This window comes from Camelus dromedarius, chromosome 3, assembly GCF_036321535.1.
Source record: "Camelus dromedarius isolate mCamDro1 chromosome 3, mCamDro1.pat, whole genome shotgun sequence".
NCBI classification, from domain to species: Eukaryota; Metazoa; Chordata; class Mammalia; order Artiodactyla; family Camelidae; genus Camelus; species Camelus dromedarius.
This window is the reverse complement of record NC_087438.1, coordinates 57,336,952-57,347,663: the sequence shown is the minus strand read 5'-3', so window position 1 is coordinate 57,347,663 and position 10,712 is coordinate 57,336,952. Positions and strand designations below refer to the sequence as shown.

Here is a 10,712-nt window from a genome sequence, read left to right as displayed (position 1 = left end):
AATATTCTGTGTTTATTCAAATGATTCTGCCAATATAGATAAGGAACCAGTAAACTAAAGATGTCACTATCAGGAATCACGTGGTCTGCCAGTGACCCTTATACCTTCTGGAGGCACAAGGGCTTCACAGGAGCCCCGACTCCACCTCAGCTTCCAGCAAATAAACTCATAGGGATGACAAGGCACAGGAGAGTCAGGAATAAGTAGACATTCATGACCCACAGCAAGACATGCAGCCCATCCAGCTGCAGCTTGCTTCGCCTGCACATCAGTGTTAAAGAGCACTGCAGCAGCCGTGGCGTTAGTTACTCTCCCAGTGGTGAATCTCTTTAAAATTTTAACTTGAAATTTCATAGTAAGTACTAACTTTAAGAACATTTTAACATGTTTATTTTCCATTTGTAAACCTTCTTTTATAAACTATTAAATCATTGTACCATTTTTCTATTGAGTTGTGTTTTTATACTTATTTGTAGGATTTGTTGTTATATTCCAGATGCCATGTCTTTTTCTGGTTATGTGCATTACAAATATTGTGTCCAAGTCTGTAGCTTGCCTTTTAACTCTTTAAATATTGTATTTTGAAGAACTGAGTTTTTAATTTTAAAGAATTGTAAATTGTTAATATTTTATCTTATAGTTACTCATTTTGCTTAAAAATTTTGTGATTTCAACAAAATATTCTTCTAGTCCTCCTTTAGAAGATTAGTGTTTTATATTTCATATTTATTTCTGTCCCACATGGAATAAATTTTTGTAAGGTGTGAGGTAATGCTCTAGTTTCTTTTTTGCCATGTGAATATCCAATTGATCCAGCAATATTAATTGAAAATATATTATTTTCCAACTATACTACAGAGTTTCCTTTCATAAGACAAAGAACCATACATATGCATTGTCTATGCCCAAAAAGCCTAAAACCACCAGGGATAAATTTGGAGCCTGACAAATCAGGTTTATTGACCATGGCATTGAAGTGGAGTGCACCCCAGAGGAATGGTGGAGCATATGATCAAACAAAGGAAAAGATAGAGTCATTGTAAGATTTGGAGGACAGATGAAATTTAGGAGATTTTTCAATAAAGAAGGGTATGAAAGGCTCAAATAAAAGAATACTGGGTAAAGGTGTCAGTATCAATTATAAAATACAAAATAGACCCAGGAAGCTATTTCATTGTAAACTACAAGATTAATATTGTTCTGAAAAGTGTCCAGGATCTTTTATCTAAGACGCTGAATGAATGTTTTAAGTCATGAATCCTTCTCTGTGCCAGAGTGACTTAGACTCTCAAAGCAAGAGTGGACTGTTTCATTCTTTTTTTTTTTTCTTTTTTGGTTCCATCCAGCATTCAACCATCACTTCTTTATTCCAATTTTTTAAAAAATCAAATAAAATTTTAGAACGATTTTAGGATCACAGCAAAGTTGAGGAGAAAGTACATAGATTTCTCATATGCTCCCTACACCCATATGCACAGCCTCTCTCATTATCAACAGCACCCACCAGAGTGGTACAACTGATGAACCTATACTGATACATTATAATCATCCAAAGTCCAAAATTTACATTACAGTTTACTTTTGATGTTGTACATTCTATGGGTTTGAACAGATGCACGTATATATCATTATGGTAGCATACCAAACATTTTTACTGCCCTAAAAATCCTCTGTGCTTTGCCTTTTCACCTCTCACTTCCCCCCATATCTCTGGCAACTGCTGATCTTTTTTGCTGCTTCAATAGTTTTACCTTTTCCAGAAGGTCATATAGTTAAAATCATCCAGTATTTAGCCTTTTCATATTGGCTTTTTTCACTTAGTAATATGCATTTACGATTCTTCCATGTCTTTTCATGACTTGATAGCTCATTTATTTTTAGTTCTGAATAATATTCCATTATCTGGATTTATTAGTTTATTTATCCATTCATGTAATGAAGGGTGCTTCGATTGCTTCCAGTTTTGTCATTTATAAATAAATCAACTAAAAACATTTGTGCAAAGGTTTTTGTGTAGCTATAAGTTTTTAACTCCTTTGAGTAGATACCAAAGTGTATGATTGCTGGCAAGAGTATGTTTAGTTTTGTAAGAAACTGCCAAACTGTCTTCAAAAGTGACTCTATTTTACATTCCCACCAGCAATGGATCAATGTTGCTCCACATTCTCACTAGCACTTAATATTGTCAGTGTTCTTGATTTTGGCCATTCTAATAGGTCTGTAGTGGTATCCCATTGTTGTTTTAATTTGCATTTCCTAATTTGCATTTCCATGACATAAGATATAGAGTATCTTTTCATATGTTTATTTGCCATGTATGTATCTTCTTTGGTGAGGTATCTGTTATGATCTTTGGCCCATTTTTTAATCATATTATTTGTTTTCTTATTGTTGAATTTATTTGATGTATAAAATAATGGAAGTGAAGGCTGTTTTATTCCTATGAATATAATTTCAAATATCACGTTTTCTGATAGTCTATGATATTAGAGAACAAACTCTTTCCACAACTTAGAATACATTTGGCATTTAAAGAAGGAAATTTTAATAATAACAAATGCAGCAAATTCTTGGGGAAAATATTGTTCCCTATAAACCTACACTTTGATTTATCTGTCTCTGTTATTCTAGCTCAGTGATTGACTTTTCAATCCAATCTAAATTTCCTTTCTTGGTGGTCCTAATAATGGTCTCTATTATTTTTTTATTAGTTTACTTTCCCATCCTTGCACCAATACCACAATGTCTTAATATACTTTTCCAATATTACTGTCCAACCTTTGTTATAAGTCCTACAAGAAATTGTTAACATTTTCACTTTTAAAATTCAATTATATTTTCTGTTTCTTGCGTGTGTTATTTCTTCCTTCTTGACCTCTCAATAATACATATGCAGCAATAGACAGATCACATTCAACATATTCAAGTATGTAGGGAAAAATATCTTAAACTCTACTGTGAAGACTATAATTTGGATCATATTATCTTCATAAATAGGCATTTGCTGGCAAAATTGATATAATTCTGATATACTGTAGTTAAAGGCAGATATTAACAGTATATGATAGCATCTGTATCTGATTCAGAGGTAGTTCATTCCCAATATCTTAGTTTATAGATTCATAATATTTAAAATAAATAGAACATTTATCTTAAAAAAAAAGAAACACAAAAAGTACCCAAACAACCCAATCAAAAAATGGACAGAAGACTTTAATAGACATTTCTCCAAAGAAGACATACAGATGGCCAACAGGCACATGAAAAGATACTCAATATTGCTAATTATTAGAGAAATGCATATCAAAACTACAAGGTATCACTTTACACCAGTCAGAATGGCCATCATTAAAAAGTCTACAAATAATAAATCATAGAGGGGGTATGGAGAAAAAGGAACCTTCCTACACTGTTGGTGGGAATGTAAATTGGTACAGCCATGATGGAGAACAGTATGGAGGTTCCTTAAAAAAACTAAAAATAGAGTTACCATGTGACCCAGCAATCCGACTCCTGGGCATATATCCGGAGAACAGATACATGCACCCTAATGTTTATAGCAGCACTATTTACAATAGCCAAGTCATGGATAGTGTCCATCAACAGATGAATGGCTAAAGAATATATAATATCTATCTATTTTATATATATACATATATATGCATAATGGAATGTTTACTCAGCCATAAGAAAGAATGAAACAATGCCATTTGCAGCAACATGGATGGACCTAGAGATTATTATACTAAGTGAAATAAGTCAGACAGAAGAAGATAAATATCATATGCTATAACTTATATGTGGAATCTAAAAAATGATATACATGAACTTATGTACAAAATAGAAATAGACTCACAGGCATAGAAAACAAATTTATGGTTACCAAAGGGGAGAGGAGCAGGGGAGGGATAAATTAGGAATATGACATTAGCAAATACAAACTGCTATATATAAAATAGATAAAAAAACAAGATCCTACTGTACAGTACTGTATAGCATAGGGAACTATATTCAATATCATAATAAACTATAAAAGAAAAAGAATATTATATATATAACTGAATCACTTTCCTGTGCGCTAGAGACTAACACAACATTGTAAATCAACTATACTTTAATAAAAAAATTTAAGCCTCCCCAAATAAATAAATAGAACACTTATCTTAATACATTATAATTTCATGAAAATAGACTTAAATATGAATACTTATTTTATTATGGTTTATACATATACATATAATTATAAAGTATCACTTAATGTAAGTTTTCCATATTTATACTGGTCAATGGAAGAAGAAAAGTTTAATGATTTTTGAGTAAAACAAGTGATACATTAAATTTATCCTGGAGTTGGTTTTATCATTAGCATGTGGCCTTTTGTGTATTATTATAAAATAAATTAGTGGGGAGACACAAAAAGCCTATAATCTGGCATTTCTGCTCACCAAGTAAGCTGCTATTTTACGCTCACTAATGTTCTTGAGAGTCACAAAAGAATATTGCAGAAACAAAACAAATCAATTAGGAAACTCATTTATAGAAGAAAATCTCCAATTTTATTTCCTATTGTAATGACCTGGGCTATCCTTCTAGAGATACCAGAGTCAGAATGTTTCTTTTATGATACCTTAGCTCCAGTGGTGCATTCAGTTAGCAGGCAGTATCTATATTATGATAACTTTAGTTAGCCCTTTGGAGATAAGTTTCATTTTATTGTACAAATAAAGCTGATAAAAAATGGCATTTTGCTGACAGATAAAATTTTGATTAATTGTATGTCACTTCAGTAAGATGATACAATGATTAGTTAAAGTAAGCGATTTATTTTAAAATTCTTATTTTTTCAGGGCAATTTTGAGTTAATACAAAAATTTTAACCATGTTCTTCTCATTTTTTGTTAGTGCAGAGAATAGATAGCTTGTTAATAGATCACCATTAGACACAGAAGTCTGTAGAATGGTAAAAAAAAAAAAATTACTATTGAGATTAAAAATTTTTCACCAAATTGTGGCTGGTGATTGGACAGAAGAGAGAATAGCAGAATACGTAAGGTTTGTTCTATGCTTTTATGGAGAGAGAAATATGATTCCTAGTCCCAAGAACAGGAAGTTTATAAAACTATCTTTCTTGGATTAATCTACCTTGTAATAGGAACACAGTCTTGGTATTCTAATAAAAAGAGGTTTAAAAATTCTGTTAATTTTTATATGGTAGATGGTTTTCCTGATTATAAATTATTTGATGCTCATTCTGTTCTATGTGTCATCTTCTATTCTGACAAAAACTTGGACTGAGATCTTGAATTTTTTTTAGTAAACTCAGAATTCTGATCTATAGCTAAAGACTCAAAGATAGAACAAGAATTTAGACTTTTTTATCCCTTTAGATTTTCCACCAATTATTTTTGGTCATTCCTTGGGACTTACTTTCAAATGAGCAGTGGCCTAAGTTTCCTAGTAGTAAATGCATGAATCATCCATCCCTAAAGAAAAGTAGGGTACCAATGCTGTCTTCAAAACCTCTCCTGTTAAAATATATTTTAATAACAGCCTGCCTCTCTGTTGTTTCTCCAAACATAGTATCTGGATCATTCTTATAGGTATAAAGTATTTTATGTAATAAATGTGTTTATAAAAATATATGGGTAAGAATATAAAGCTCAGGAACTCACACTTATATAGTCAATACTATGGAGGCAATAATATGCAATGGGGAAAAAGAAACCTATTTAATAAATTATGTTGGGAAAATTGGACAGCTCTATGCAAAAGACTCAAACTGGACTACTCTCTCACACCAGTACAAAAATAAACCTGAAGTGTATTAAAGACTTAAATGTAAGACCTGAAGCCATAAAACTCCCAGAAGAAAGCATCGGTAGAATGCTCTTTGACATCAGTCTTAGCAATATTCTGTTCTTGGGATATGTATCCTCAGGCTAGGGAAACAAAAGCAAAAATAATCAAATGGAACTACATCAAACTAAAAAGCTTTTGCACAGCAAAGGAAACTATTAGCAAAACAAAAAGGCAGCAGACTACTGAATGGGAAAAGATATTTGCAATATACCTGATAAGAGGCTAATATCCAAAGTATACAGTGAACTCATACAACTCAACATCAGAAAAACAAACAAGAATTTAAAAAAGGGTAGATGATTTAAATTGACATTTTTCCAAAGAAGACATGCAATGGTCAACAGGCAGATGAAAAAAAAATGTTCAACATTATTAATCATCAGGGAAATGCAAATCAAAACCACAATAAGATACTACCTCACAACTGTCAGAATGGCTGTCATCAAAAAGACCACAAATAACAAATGTTGCCAAGGATGTTGAGAAAAAGGAACCACCATGCACTGTTGATGGGAATGTGAATTGGTGCACCCACTACAGAAGCCAGTACAAAGGTTCCTCAAAAAATTAAAAATAGAACTACCATATGATCCAACAATTCCACTCCTAGGTACTTATCCAAATAAAGCAATAATGCTAATTCAAAAAGATATGCACTCCAATGTTCATCACAGCATTATTTACAATAGCCAATATATGGAAGCAAGCTAAATGTATGGAAGAATGGATAAAGAAGATGTGTTTTGTATGTATATATACAATTGGTGATTCAAAGATAAGGATTCAAGTACATGTGCTTTATTTGAAGTGTGATCCTTAGAAACCTCGGTAGTAGAGGAGAGAATTAAAACAGGGAAGGGAAGGCCACAAATAAATAACGTGTGATCTAGGAAGTTGCAACGGTGGTTACATGAAGATTACTCTAGGGAAGTCTAGGAGTTAGTACAAAACCGTAGAGCACAGATCCCAGAAACATCTCAAGCGAGAAGGAAGGGAAATGGATATCTGCACATCAACTTTCATCAGTTATTGTTTGAAAGGTGGTCTCTGCTCTGCTATGTACCTGGGCACAGAGGCTTCTGCTTCCAGAGGAAGTCTTTACAAATATAAAAATAAAATATATATTCTCCCTGATGGAGATGTGGAGAAAATAAATCAGTGAAGGGGAACTGGGAGTGCTGAGATTTTCAGTTTTAAATAGGGTGGTCAGTGAAGGATTCCTCTCAGAAGTGGTATTTGAACGGAGCCATGAAGAAGGGGAAGGAGTGACCTATGAAGGACCTGACAGTAAATGACCTAGGCAGAGAACTTATAAAGTTGACCTGGTTGCATAGTTCTAATAATGATACACAGATGATTACAATTGGTGCAAAGGAAGGAAGGTGCATGTAAGAGAGATAGGAATCAGAGCTTTTTCAGGTTTGAGCATAGAATTAACATAGTCATGCTTACAATTTAAAAGGAATACTCTAGCTGCTCTGTAATGAGCAGGAAGTGTAATAATTCAGGAAGAAATTATATTGGCTTTTATAAAAGTGGTAGTGGTAAAATTGGTGGGAAATAGTTTGATTATAGCCATATTTTAGGGAAGAAGCATGAAGGGGCTGTCTGTAGATAGGAGCATAGAAAACTTATCCATCCTAATGGAAGCTAAAGCAAAGTGGAGGGACACAGGTGCTGAAGTGAATGAAATGTGTGTGTGGCGGGGGAGGGGAGGAGGGTCAGGAGGTATATGGATTTTTCCTTCTATTTTCCCAGTGAAATACAAAACAAAGTTATTAGTTGATGGTGAAAAAATATGAAAGATATTCTGAAGTATAGAGGAGAAAGGGAAGTTATAAAATGGTTTCTAACAAAGTTGAAAGATTTAATTGGTTAGAGTAGTGCTTCTTACTGTATTTATGATGAAGTGCAAGTTTTTGCTTGTTTGTTCATTTGTTTTTAATTTCCAATTTCTCATGAGCATCTAAAATGCAATAAAAATAAATTATTTGGAAGATGAAATAAAAGACATACAACATACAAATCCATTTTTATTAGTTTGAACAGATATTACTACTCTGTCAAATTGCTGTAACATTTTATAAAGGCTGATTATTGATTTCTCTACTTATCTTTATAAAACACCAGGTTATAGAAGTGTGGAAGGATTAGTAGGCAGACTAAGGTTCCACTTGACCTTATGAATTTTAAATATAAGTGCACTTTGATATCTTTCATATGTTTAATACTATTAATGACCAGAATCTTTGGTGTATATGTTAAAAATTTTTTACAGAATTTGGTATTACAATTCTGTTTCTAAGACTCATATAACTGAGTGAAGATAAATGTATGCAGATTTTTATTTAATGTGGATCTTACATGTGTAATATTTTATATAAGGATTTTTGGATAAATAAATGAGTCATATAGTAGTTTCACTATAAATTCTATACTGTATCACTATTTTATAAACAAAATATTCTAAAAGTTCACATAACAGTGTTAAAAAAACAATTTGAAAAGTACTATAATATAATACCCTTTTGTTTAACTAACATGTATTCAGATTTTTTAATTGAAATTAGTCAGTTTATAATGTGTCAATTTATGATATACAGCATAATTTTTCATTCTTACATATACATAAATACATTCCTTTTCATACTCTTTTCATTATAGGTTACTATGAGATATTTAATATAGATCCCTGTGCTATACAGTAGAAACTTGCTGTTTAACTTATTCAGAAATTTTTGATAGTACATTATAATAAACAGGTAATCTCAGTGATTTGAGATTTGAAATCAATTGACTTTTTCTTGAATATTATATTTAGTGTTGCAATATTCATATTTTAACATTACTTCAACAGTACAGTTATATACACTGAGTTTTACAATCAACTCATATTGTAGCAAAACTACATTTTCTAAATTGCACATCCAGATAAGAAGAAATCCTTTTTTGTTAGAAGCTACAGAAGTTAGAATATTAAAAATCCAATTATGTGAAAAAAACAAATTGTTTTCCTAGTGATTCATACCTTTTCTAAAAAGACAGTATCAGATGCATTTAGTGAGAATTTTCATCTTTCATACTAACATGGCTCTGGTCTCTACAACAATTCTTTGGCAGTACAGAAAATTTTACTTTATTATCATTAAAACCTTAAGGCACTAGAACTGACCTGGAAAAGATAAATGCAAAAAATAAAAATCAATTCACTTCAGTATTAGTTTGTTCATATCCTAAAAGTTTTTCCTTTTGTTTACTTTTTAAGAAGCAGAGTACAAATATAACAGGGTATAGGAGAAATGAGAATTCAGATACAGAACATATGAAGAATACCTGAAAATGAAACGCACTAATAAGAATCAAAATAAAACTGGTTTAAATAAGTGATAGTTAAGGAGGAAATGAAAACCAATCTCCAGAATGCAAATTTTGCTGTTTATTATTAGTTAAAAAGTCTTATTGTGCACTACCTTACTTAACCAAACTCTAATCCTTCTTCCAGAGATGATAAAATCAAGATTCACAGTAGTTAGGTAAATTTCCTACAGTCATATAGCTGGAAAGTGATAAGCTGGACATTAAAATCAGTTTTGCATTAATTCATTTCTAGACCTATTAACCATTGCTTAATACTCTAATGAGAAAACTAATGGTAGGTTTAAACACACCTAGTGGTAGAGGATTATTTTTAAATAACTGGTAATAACAACAACAAAAACAGCAACAACAAAAATGACTTCCATTTATTAAGCACTTAAAAATATTGGGCACATTCTAAGTGTGACATATACTTAAGTAATTTGATCATCAGAAAAATGCAGTTAGTTGGTGCTATTACTGGCATTTTTAGAAATTAAAACTGAATCGCTGAGAAGTTGTTATTCAAACTAAAATTAACCTATATTTAAACATAGTTAAATTAATTAGTTCAAATAAGCAAGACTGTTTGCTTTGGCAGCACATACACTAAAACTGGAATGATATAGAGAAGATTAGTGCAGCCCCTGCACAAAGATGACATGCAAATTTGTGAAGTATTCCATAGTTTTACTGTGTAGCACAGTGAATTATTTCCAGTATATTGCAATAGCCTAAAATGGAATATAACCCGCAAAATGAAACAAAACAGAAAAACCCTGAACCAGTATGCTGTACACCTGAAACTAATGCAATATGTAAGTCAATAAAAATAAATAAATCAGACTAAAACAAAGGTGATCTTACTCCAGAGCCCACACTTTCTTAACCGCATAATATTGGTTCTGCAAGTATGAATGGATAATTTCAGGTACATAAGTGAGGCAGATGAAGCACATATGGAAATTTTACCATATATACTTATAAAATTAATATATTGATTATTCATTGATTATTACTGTTTTATGTAATTTATACTGATTTTCGTGCAAAAATGATTACTATCAATTTACTTTTGAAGGGGTGCTTGTATGAAACAGCCCTATAAATCACTGCTCTTCAATATACCTTTAATAATTATTAATATTATATATCTTTATAACATAAATGCAATTTTTCAGCATATCATTAGCTATGTGATTGGGCAGTGAAACCAAAAGAAGTTAAATTTAGTGTCCCCAAAATGAAAAGGTGCAGCAAGTTCAGTAACATATGTTTAGTTTTGTTTTTGTTAGGACAAAATAGCAATGAATTCTCTAACATTTTATTAAAGAAAGGGTATTAATAATTAGTTTTATAAAATCATTATTTAAATGATAAGGATTTTTAATTCAGACAATTTAACATGTATATATACATTTGAATGCTAACATGAAGATTTCTGCTCTCCAATGAAAGAAGCATAATTGGTTAAAATTATTTTAAGAATTAAAGTC

The 10,712-nt window shown here is 31.5% G+C and overlaps 1 non-coding gene across 1 annotated transcript; it reads left to right on the top strand.

The window, feature by feature from the left end:
• The first annotated feature begins 9,805 nt into the window (after nucleotides 1-9,805).
• LOC116152423 (U6 spliceosomal RNA) lies at nucleotides 9,806-9,908 on the top strand. The gene has a single exon (XR_004136054.1). It is a non-coding gene; the product is annotated as a U6 spliceosomal RNA (small nuclear RNA).
• The last annotated feature ends 804 nt before the right edge of the window (nucleotides 9,909-10,712 follow it).